The sequence below is a fragment of the Silene latifolia genome, chromosome X, assembly GCF_048544455.1.
Source record: "Silene latifolia isolate original U9 population chromosome X, ASM4854445v1, whole genome shotgun sequence".
NCBI lineage: Eukaryota > Viridiplantae > Streptophyta > Magnoliopsida > Caryophyllales > Caryophyllaceae > Silene > Silene latifolia.
Genome location: NC_133537.1, coordinates 341,009,413 through 341,020,868, shown reverse-complemented (window position 1 = coordinate 341,020,868; position 11,456 = coordinate 341,009,413). Strand labels below are relative to the sequence as shown.

General features: G+C 38.8%; 1 long non-coding RNA gene across 1 annotated transcript; it reads left to right on the top strand.

Moving 5' to 3' along the window:
• Window positions 1–8,756: 8,756 nt before the first annotated feature.
• Window positions 8,757–11,064, top strand: LOC141619462 (uncharacterized). Its single transcript, XR_012531714.1, has 2 exons — window positions 8,757–9,194; window positions 10,352–11,064. It is a non-coding gene; the product is annotated as an uncharacterized LOC141619462 (long non-coding RNA).
• The last annotated feature ends 392 nt before the right edge of the window (window positions 11,065–11,456 follow it).

Here is an 11,456-nt window from a genome sequence, read left to right as displayed (position 1 = left end):
GATCAATGTAAAGTACGGCTGGTCAAGGAGTGAGTTGGAGGTAAAAACAAATCAGAAAAACACCAATTCACTCATTGACCACCTTACTTTACACACCAATAGACCACACGTAAGACCACCTATCACCGCCATATTTATAATGCTTATAAAACTTATACTCCACCTTTCCAACGAGTCTAAAAACATCTCAAACCGACCTCGTTTGCTATCTCAAACATCGACTGAAAGTCACCCCATTGCTAGTGTTCAAGCTCTAGCCAAAATGTCGTGTTTAACAAAAATTTTTTTTATTAAAAGTTGTATTTCACAGTTTTTTTTAAAGGCGGTGTTTGGAAAAAAAAAAAGTTTTTTAAAGGTTGTGTTCGAAAAAAAAAACTCTTATTAAAAAAATCAAAAACAACTTAATGAAGAGGAAATGTAATGATCCTCACCCACATGGGTTGATTTATTTACTAGAAAAGAAAAGTGTAAACTATCAACTAATCCCCTATTCTATAAAAGCTGAAGCTTTTAAAAGCTTCCTATTGGCTGCAAGATTTAAGGGAAAAATAAACCCACGTTCTACACAAATTCTTTAATTACCCTCTCTCCTCATTCGATATTTAATTATTCTCTCTCTTCTTTTAACCCGCTTTCATATTTAATCTAAGGGGCTATATAATATGATATGATTATGATTATATATCGCGTTCTTATCAAACAAATAATTTAATTTAACCTGCTTTCAGATTTAAATGTGTACAAAATTGGTGAAGAAATGACAAGAAAAAATCGAAATTTTTAATTAGATCTAACATATTCAAACAAATAATTTCACAAAAGATAAGATCTGATCAATAATGCAAAAAAAAAAAAAAATGGCCAATAAACCAATAAAATCACAGTAAAAAAAATAAGACTCTAACGGAATTATTAGATTATTCTTTAAAAAAATCAAATCATTTATAATGACTAGATCTGAATATTTTGGTTCCTAAAATATTATATTATTTTGGAGAATTTAAAAAGAAAATAAAACCCTTCATTTAAGAAGTAGAAAAAAAAGCATAATTTCCATATAACATTGTAATGGATATAATACACAAGAAAATATTATTCAAAGAACACATAGATAATCTAGATCAATCATGGACTCACAAAAATCAATTGCATGTTGATCGAAACACAAAGTCGACAAAGAAATATTACTTATTATCGGTGGTTATGAGGGAGATGAGTTATAATGTGATAAGGGAGATGAGTTTTGAGGCGAAATCTGAGAATTCTTTTTAGGAGGAATGAGGTTATATGAGTGATAGTGATAGTGATAGTGAGAGTGAGTGAGAGGTGGAGGGAGATGAGTATGGACATAGAGTTTGTTTTGGTGGACATAGGGGTTGTTGTTTGTTTTGGGTGGACATATGATTTGTTTTGGGTGGACATTCAATAGGTTAATTGTATTTTAGTCTAACAATAAACTTTCAGTCCATAATATATTACGGAGTAATATCTAATAATATACGGAATATTAATTGTATTTTTGGAATACTAATAAACTTCCAGCTCATAAAATATTAAGACCCAATAAAATACTAAGACCCAATCAGTCGTCAGGTGAGGTAGAGATTTTATAAATCAAACACACATTAACCCGTTTTTCAAATATTTGTAATTTTATTACATTTGTTCCGGGTGTAATTCCAGAGCAAGTATTGTTACCACCCGTGGCTTGTAGAATGACGTCTTTGCTTGAATCCTCCTCGCGGTCTCCTGAAACGATGAACAAACTGAGGGCTCGGCTTTGGCCGAGCGTACTCACTCCGACGCTCAAGTCAGTAAACTTAGAGAGGTAAGTTGTTGTTACTTGGCTAAGGATGTATTGTAGAGAGATAAGGAAGATATTACCAGATGAATAGTGATTCTTAGGTTAAATTGTGGATCCTTTCCTCAATGAAGGTTGAGGAGTATTTATAGACTTTCACCTTTTGTCACGTAGTGGCCAAGTGGCCAAGTGGCTAGCAGGTGGAAAGACCGTTCTACCCTCGGCCGATGGACCAATGGCAGGCCGGCCGAGGGTCTTGGATATGAGTACGCGGATATGTGCCCCGGCTGGCTAGTTGCCAGGCCGAGACCCTAGGTGACAGGCCGATGGGCTGCATCGGCTAGGCTGTCTAAGACGTTGACTTTGCTGTGGATACTTTGACCTTGCTCAATATGTTGACTTGGTCAGCGGTGCAGAATATGCCCCATCAACATTATTTATATTGTTTGAAATTTGATTTATATTATTGATTAGTGTTACTATTATAAGAAATGATTTTCCCTGACTATTCCATTTACAAAGGATACAATATATAAGATACAAGGATTCCTAAGTTAGCTATAGTCAACCCAAAATTATAGGAAGACTGGCCATAACTATCCTAAATTAAGGGATTAATCCCATGACTATTGCTAACCAAATATACAAAATATACGGATGATTATCTCCTAATACAAAATAATTCTAGTGGAATAATTTTATATTCTATTACACCCTCGCAGTCGAAGCGGGAGGAGGACGGATGCTGAGACTGGAGCGAAAGTCATCAAAGAGGACTCGTGGTAAACCCTTAGTAAATATATCCGTGAATTGATATCGAGACGGAACATGGCGGACCACAACTTCACCGAGGGCTACTTTCTCACGCACAAAATGGATGTCAAGTTCTATATGCTTAGTGCGTTGGTGATTAATCGGGTTACCGGAAAGATAAATGGCATAGACATTATCGCAATAGACGAACGTCGCTTTTCGAATTTGACAATGTAATTCCAGTAAGAGATTTCGAACCCAACATGACTCGGCAACAACATTAGCAACACCGCGGTATTCGACTTCGGCACTAGACCGAGATACCGTGGCTTGTCTTTTTGAGGACCATGAAACCAAATTGTCACCCAAATAAACACAATACCCAGAGGTAGATCGTCTAGTGTCGGGACACCCACCCCAATCGGCGTCCGTATAGGTGACAAGATTTGTGGCAGGGGACTCGGTAATATGCAGGCCTAAATGAGACGTACCTTTGATGTATCGAATAATTCGTTTCAAGGCACCATAATGAGCTTCCCGAGGATTATGCATATGTAAACAAATTTGTTGGACCGCATAGGAAATATCGGGTCTCGTGAAAGTGAGATATTGAAGGGCTCCAGCGAGACTACGAAATAATGACGGGTCAGTAACAGGATCACCAGCCGAGGCACTTAGCTTAGAATTGGTGTCAACAGGCGTGTGGGCTGGCTTACATGAACCCATATTAGCACGATTTATGATGTCTTCGGCATAACGTTTTTTATGTAAAAACAGTCCCTGTGTGTGTCGAATAGCAGCTACCCCAAGAAAGAAATTTAAGGGCCCAAGATCGGTCATGGTGAATTCGGAATGTAAGTGTCCCATGAGAGCAATACGCAGCTTATTACTTGAGGTGGCCAAAATAATATCATCAACATATAATAATAAATAAGCAATATCATTGCCGTTCCGATAGATAAATAGAGAATTATCGGACCGACTTTGTTGGAAGCCAATTGTGGACACAAATGTAGCAAACCGATGATACCATGCCCGGGGAGCTTGTTTGAGGCCGTAAAGAGATTTTTTGAGGAGGCACACATGATTGGGACGATCTTTGTCACGGAAACCGGGTGGTTGGTGCATATAGACTGTTTCAGCAAGGTGACCGTGCAAGAAAGCATTTTTTACGTCGAGTTGATATATTTGCCATTTATTAGACACGGCAAGGCTGAGAACAATACGAATAGTAGTAGGCTTCACCACTGGACTGAAGGTTTCATCACAGTCAACACCAACCTGTTGAGACCTGCCATTGACAACAAGACGAGCTTTGTATCGCTCTAACTCACCGTTAGCCTTAAATTTATGCTTAAAAAGCCAAATACAGCGAGTGATATTAACATCGTCCGGTCTAGGTACTAAAACCCAAGTGTTATTCTTAATGAGTGCATCGTATTCGTCGGTCATGGCCCGGTTCCAATTAGGGTCACAGAGGGCAGTTATAGGGCATTTTGGGACGGACGAAAGTGAGGTAGTGCACAAGTCGAATATGGGTTTGGGTTTATAGATACCATGTTGGGCGCGGGTAGTCATTTGTGGGGAGAGATTGGCTGTTGTGTGTTGTTGTTGGCTGTTTGTAGCGGTCTGGGCAGAAGACGGATGGGCAGGGGACACATGAGCAGGGGATACACGCACAGGGGAGGGATGCTGCTGGTCGGTGTTCACGTGAACAAGGGAGGGAGGCGGCTGGTTAGGTGTGGGTGTAGGTGTGTTCGGGGAAGGCTGCTGTAATTGGTGAAGGACATAAGGTGTCGGGTCAGTGGTTAGAGGGGCCGCTGTTTTGGGGGATTGGCAAAGGGAAAGATTGTCTCGTCAAATGTAACATGGCGGGCAATGATCACTTTTCGGGTTTGTAAATCCAAACATTTGTATCCCCTATGATTGTCCGGGTAGCCGATAAATACACAAGGAGTAGCGCGGGGGGCTAGTTTGTGAATGGTGGAAGGAGGGATGTGGGGATAGCATAGACATCCAAAAGTCCGTAGATGAGCATATGAGGGTTCTCGGTAGTATAGACTCGATGTGGGAGACGTGTGGTTATTGGCTTTACTCGGTAAGATATTGTGTAAGTAGGTTGCCATGACAAGTGCATGGTGCCAAAGAGAGGAAGGCATATGAGAGAGAAGGAGAAGGGTACGCATTATGTTATTTATGGTGCGGATTTTCCGTTCCGCTTTACCGTTTTGTGAAGAGGTATGAGGGCATGAGAAACGAAAGAGAAGGCCAAATTTAGCAAAAAATTGGTGGAACGAAGTGTTATCAAATTCACGTCCGTTATCGCATTGGACATTTTTAATAGAGTAATGGAATTGATTTTTTATCATGTTGTAAAGGGTAGAAAAAATAGAGTGAACCTGAGACTTATTTTTGAGTGGAAAAGACCAAAGAAAATTGGTGAAATCATCTAAAAATAAAACATAGTATCGATGTCCCATAGTGCTAATAACGGGTGATGTCCACAAATCGGTATGTAAAATATCAAAAGGACTAACAGTGCTTGACATAGACTCGGAAAAAGGAAGTTTAACATGCTTCCCTAATTGACACGAATGACAAAATGATGACAACTTAATTGGACGACAACCAATATTTTTATTATGACAAAGAGAATTAAAAATAACGGGACCGAGATGTCCTAAGCGGTCATGCCTAGGGATGGCAATGGGTAGGGTCTGGGTAGGGTCCGCCTAGACCCGGACCCGACCCGAAATTTTTCCTTAGGACCCGTACCCGACCCAGAACCGCAAGGGGCTAAAATTTGAGGACCCATACCCGGACCCTATGGGTAAGGGTAGGGTCTGGGTCTACCCGCGGGTCCGAGTTTCAGCCACTTTAGTAACAAGATTAACAGTTATGGGGTCTATAATATTAAAAAAAAAATCATACTACTTTAACATTATGAGTTTATTAATCTGCCGTTAATGGTGGTTGTCGGTTGTCAATGTTTAGAGAGGTGGTTGTCGATCGCGTATCGGTCTTTGTGGTGGTGGTTTTCTTGTGTCAGTGGTGGAGTGGTGGTATTGTCAGAAGAGTTTGGTTGGGTTTTATCACTTTATGGGATGAGGGAAGAGAAAGAGACTTTAGTTGGGTTTTTACTGATCTGCCGAAGATGAATTCAGAAAAGTTGTAATTTTGATTTTTTTTCTTTAATAAAGGGTCTAAGGGTCGGGTATGGGTCTCATAACTTAGACCCGGACCCGGACCCGAAATATTTTCTTAAGACCCATACCTAACCCATACCCATTGGGTCTGAAAAAATGAGACCCATACCCAGCCCGTTAGGGTCCGACCCTCAGGGTCTGGGTCGGGTCCCCGATCCACTGCCATCCCTAGTCATGCCACGTTGAAGATGACGCGGCCAGCAGAGCAGTTGGGTTGGCAGTAGTGGAGTGGTTGGATGGGAGGAGAGGGTAGAGGTCTCCCGTGCTATTACTTCGCATTATCGGCTTCCCCGTCTTGAGGTCCTTCACATTGAAACCAAACGGGTCAAAGGAAACCGAAACATTATTATCAATGGTAAGTTTTCGAACCGAAACAAGATTTTTAATTAGACTTGGCATATGCAGTACGTTTTTAAGATGTAAATTGTGGTGAGGGAAAGGTAATTTAGTGTTTCCGAGACCCGTAATTGGAATTAAACTGCCATTACCAACGACGATGTTACGATTATCACTCAAAATAGAATAAGAAGAGAGCGTACCATTGCTAGACTGCATATGTGACGATGCCCCGGTATCCATGTAGTAATTGTCATCGGGTCCCTGGAAGTTTAGAGTTTGCATCGCAGCGGCGATGTCAGTAAGAACAAATGCACCAGGGGCTTGCGATGGTTGTGCAAAAAATGCCTGCTGCGGCCTAGGGCCGAGGATACCTGCAGAGGGGTTAGGGTTGGGAGCGGACCAGCCGGAGTTAGGGTATGGGCACGGTGGTGGCTGCTGTGGCCAGCCTGAGAGGGGAACCCAGGTCCATGATGGCGGGTTACCGGGTCCGGATTGTTGTTGACCACGGTAATTGTTCTTATTGTTATTATTATAATTTGAATTTCCACCATTGTTATAATTAGAACTACCGCCATTATTAAAACCACCAGTATTCTTACCTCGATAATTTCCGCGATTGTTGTGTCGATTGCCCTTGCCTTTGTAATTGTTGTTGTTGCTGCCATTCCTAGTATTATTATTATTATTATTATTATTATAATTATTAGTATTATTATTGTTATTATGATTGGACCGAGATCCAGAATCGGCAGCAGGGGTTTGTGAAGACAAAAGAGCAGTGTCAGACGACTCCTTGGCCATTCGACTTTCCTCAAGAGTGAGCATTGACCTAGCTTTGTAGAACGAAGGCAAAGGATCACTTTGTTGTATTAGTGTCGCCACACTGTTGTAGCCAGCAGACAGGTGTGTGATGAGTTGGAGGACCAAGCGAGTCTCCGACACAGGAGAACCAACATTAGCCAATTGATCGACAATCATTTTGAGTTTTTGACAGTAGGCGGACACGTTCGGGAAATTATCCATATGAGTGCTAGTGAATTGTTGCTCCAAATATACGGCCCGATAATTTTTATTGTCATTAAAAATGTCCTTGAGACGGTCCCACGCGGTTTGTGCAGATAGACCGGGTTCAAGGATGGTGTGGAGAAGGTCAAGAGAAATCGTGCTATAGATCCATTGTTTGACGATCACATCGAGACGATCCCACTGAGCATCCTTTTGAATCTCGGCATCTTTAGGCGGCGCGACGTGATCAAGGACGTCAAAGGCACTGGCTGTGTTGAGGAAAAGCTCTGCCCATGACGCGTAATGAACATTCTCGGCCTCAAGAATGATCGGGACGTAGTTTTTGATGTTAGAGACAGAGTAAGTGGGATGAAAAGTTGCTTTGGGATTGGTGTCGTTAGTCATGCTTAGACGACGACTGAAAGTGCAGAGAAGAAAAAGATTGAACTTTAGAAGAGTGTTGCGGAAGATGAGTAAGGGATCGGGATTGGTAACTGATACCATATAAGAAATGATTTTCCCTGACTATTCCATTTACAAAGGATACAATATATAGGATACAAGGATTCCTAAGTTAGCTATAGTCAACCCAAAATTATAGGAAGACTGGCCATAACTATCCTAAATTAAGGGATTGTAATCCCATGACTATTGCTAACCAAATATACAAAATATACGGATGATTATCTCCTAATACAAAATAATTCTAGTGGAATAATTTTATATTCTATTAACTATTTTAAAATTTAAATTTTAAATTACATTTTGTGCAAATTAGCCTTCAATATTTACGCATTCCATCGAGCAATTACATATCCAATCCCGTGCAATTTTGTACGGATCTAACATGTCAAATACCTTTAATATAATTCTAATAAAATACGGTTATATACATTATCTAATATTCAAATTTAATATTTATCTAATATTCGAATTTCCAAATATGGACTATTTAAATTGTCACGGCATTGAACACTTAATCACGGTCAATTATATGCTCACGTATTTAAAGATATCGTCTGCTATTACGACCCGTGCATTTTTTGCACGGGTATAAAACTAGTACACCTTAAATAAGAAAGTGTAAACTACTAAACCGTGGGAGGGAATAGTAGTAAACTCTATACCACATAATGTTTCACGAGTTTGGATTTTTTTTTTCCGCATCGGCCGACACTAGCGCGGGATCGGATGCCTGGAATCGGTCCACAAGGCCCGGTTGAGCCGGGTTGATCCTCTACGATGCACAACTCGACATATCGGGTTATTCGGATTGGATTGGATTATCTAATACTTCCTCCATTCAACTCCACTCTACCATATTTCATTTTTCATCCATTCAACTCCACTTACCACTTTCCATAAAAAGCAAGTAAAATGACCCTTTTATCCTCATGGCAAACAATTATTTACACAAAATGCCACTAGTTAGCCCACATAATTACCCACTTTATGGACAAATTAATCACTCATCCCATTTCCCATTGTACTTTTATTACTACTTTATTATTTTCTTAACATTTGTACAAATTGTACTATGTGGAGTTGAATGGAGGAAGTATGAGTAGTATATCAGTATATGACTCTCTAATACAAATAATAGCCTACCACTGCCTCAAAAAATACACACATTTTTGTATTTTACAGTCCACAATTTCTAGTTTTCTACACCAAACAGATATCTCCCTCTAAATTGTTGTGTCTCTCCTCAAAGTCCTCACTTTATTTCTTCTTTTATCTCTCTATCTTTTGCCTACTAATTATTTTCTTGCATAATTATCAAATTTTTATTTGGTTGAAGATTATCAACAATTTACATTACTCTTTTCAAATTACAAACTTTCATCATCAATCTTATCATTTTTTTCATTTCCTTCTAATTTCCTGATCTGGGTTTTTCCAATACAACACAATTAATTCATTTCTTCACTTTTTCTATCATAAATCTTTGAAAAAACCTGTCTTTTTATTGAATTTGAACTGGGTTTTAGTTATTTTTATTAAATCATGGATTAAAAACATTGAAATTAATGGTTTTTTATTTCTTTTTGAAGAATTACTACCTCTAATTTTTCAGAGCTCAGTTCAAGGTTAGCTTCTTTGCTAATTTTTATTCAATTTTTTGCATTTAATTGAATTTATTTGATTAGGTTTTCATATGTTGATTCCTTTGTAATTATGGATCTAGTATAGTGTGATGAAATTCCCAGTCTTTGTAATGTTTCTTCTTTGCTAATTTTTATTTTCTTTTGTTAGTATTCTTGGTTGATTGATTGCAGTCTTAATTGAAATTGTATTAATTCTTTTGTTTCTAATTAATCATTTTAAATGATTGTATTATAATGATGTGAAATTTCCAAAGTTTAGATTTTGATTTTATATAGAGTGAGGGTTTTAGAGTGATTAAAGATTAATCACAATTCTTATTTAAGACGACACTATCGGTCTTGCCAAGTATTATATCACTTGCGTATGTTTGATTTATTTCGTTTAGTAATACAATGTGCATGTAAGATTTTCAATCATTATGATGAAGAAAATATAATTGGATCATTATTAGCATTGTATCATTGACTCCTTGTGTAGAGTATTTTAGATTGTTTCTAACAAGTACAAGTTTGAGTATGTTTGAGATGAAATTGGCATCATGAAGTATAGTTAATTCAATGCATCTCGAAACCGAGATGTTTGAAGTATAGCTAATAGCTACTACACTTAAAGCTCTTATATTGTTGTACATTTGATTTCTGATAGTTCTCGAAATCGAATTGTTTGAGCTATTGTTGATGTTTCTGAACTTGTATGCATGATTGGTGTTTCCATGTCACACTTGTTCTTTAATCTCTAATACTATGCATGTATTTAATCAAATACTCTGTGTATTCTCCTGTTAGTCTTGTATTCTAATGATATTAGTGTACATCTTTATGGATTTCAGATTTCAGTTAGTCTCCCTTAAGACGGAGTTGTGGTAGTAGTTTAAGTTTAAGTTGTAGTATCCCTTAAGACGGAGTTGTGGTAGTAGTTTAAGTTTAAGTTGTTTTGTTTTCATTTGTACATTCTGGTTCTGTCTGTGGGTCGTTACAGTTGGTGTAAACATTATTAAGACAAAAACGGATCAAATAGCACCCCCATTTAGATGGATAGGACCCGTTTAAAGTTTAAGACGGATGCTCCTGTCTTAAACAAGTCCTGTCTTAAACAAGAACTTGTGGTAAACTTTAGCTCTTGTCTCGTTCTGTTACAGGTATAATTCGTTATTTGGTGTGATACTTGTATTGCGAAAAACAACAGTTATGGGACGAGGTAAGGGAAAGGGCAAGAAGTTAACACCTAGCATCCATGAGGATCCAGGAAGTGGTGAGGAGGAGAAGATTCCGACTCAAAAGAGGAGAGGAAGGCCTCTAAAGTCATCAAAGAGCGAAATGGAAGGTGGTGAAGAGTTTTTAAAAACGGAGGGGGACGACAGTGAGAACAACAGCAATCCAAGTACTGGGACTGCCGCAGAGACCAGCAGAAAAAGGAGACGGAACTCTCTTACAGAGGAAAAGCAAAGTACGGTGACAGAAGACAGGCTTGGATCAACGTTAGTTGCTGAAGTATCGACCAAGCCTAGTGGTTTCCGACATATTGGCAGCAGGAGGAAAAACAAGCCTCGTCGAGCTGCTGAAGTTGGAGTCGAATGCTGGTGACCCAAACACGTACCATCGTTAGTCTGAGTTGAGTTGAGTCAGGTCGAGTTTTGCCCTTTTACCGTTACTAGGTAAAGGTGTTCGGAATGTTGTGCATTCCTTCAACAATTTGCTAATACTGAGCAAGTATTATGTTGTTGCTTCTTAGTTACAGTGTCCCATATTTACCTTATTGATTTACCTTTTCACCCAATCATACTGGTTGTAATTTTTGACCATGGATTACCATAATTGACACTTTTATTAACTGCTGTTAATCATTCAATGAGCTGCAAGTCTGCAACTATGATTTTGGCTGCACCAGTAACAGTAACTACTTGTACAGTTGCACTTTCCTGTCATATTGGTAATCAGTTAGAGTCTTGCTTAAAGACCGTCTTAACTTATTTTAATCGAGTACGAGAACTGTTTAAATTAAGACTGTCGTAAACAAGATCCGGTGATTGATAATTACCAGGTCAGCTGTTCAACTTTTTGGTGCTAAAAGACCTACAGGGGAATCGAACCATCAATCTAAAACGTCTTCTGAAGAAATTGACCGAATCAGTGGGTAATTTGTCGTAATTAATAATAGTGTAGAAATAGCCATGTGTGTGTTGCTAATTTGCCATATTTGTCTTGATTATTCGAAAGTACCAACTACCAAGTACCAACCGTTCT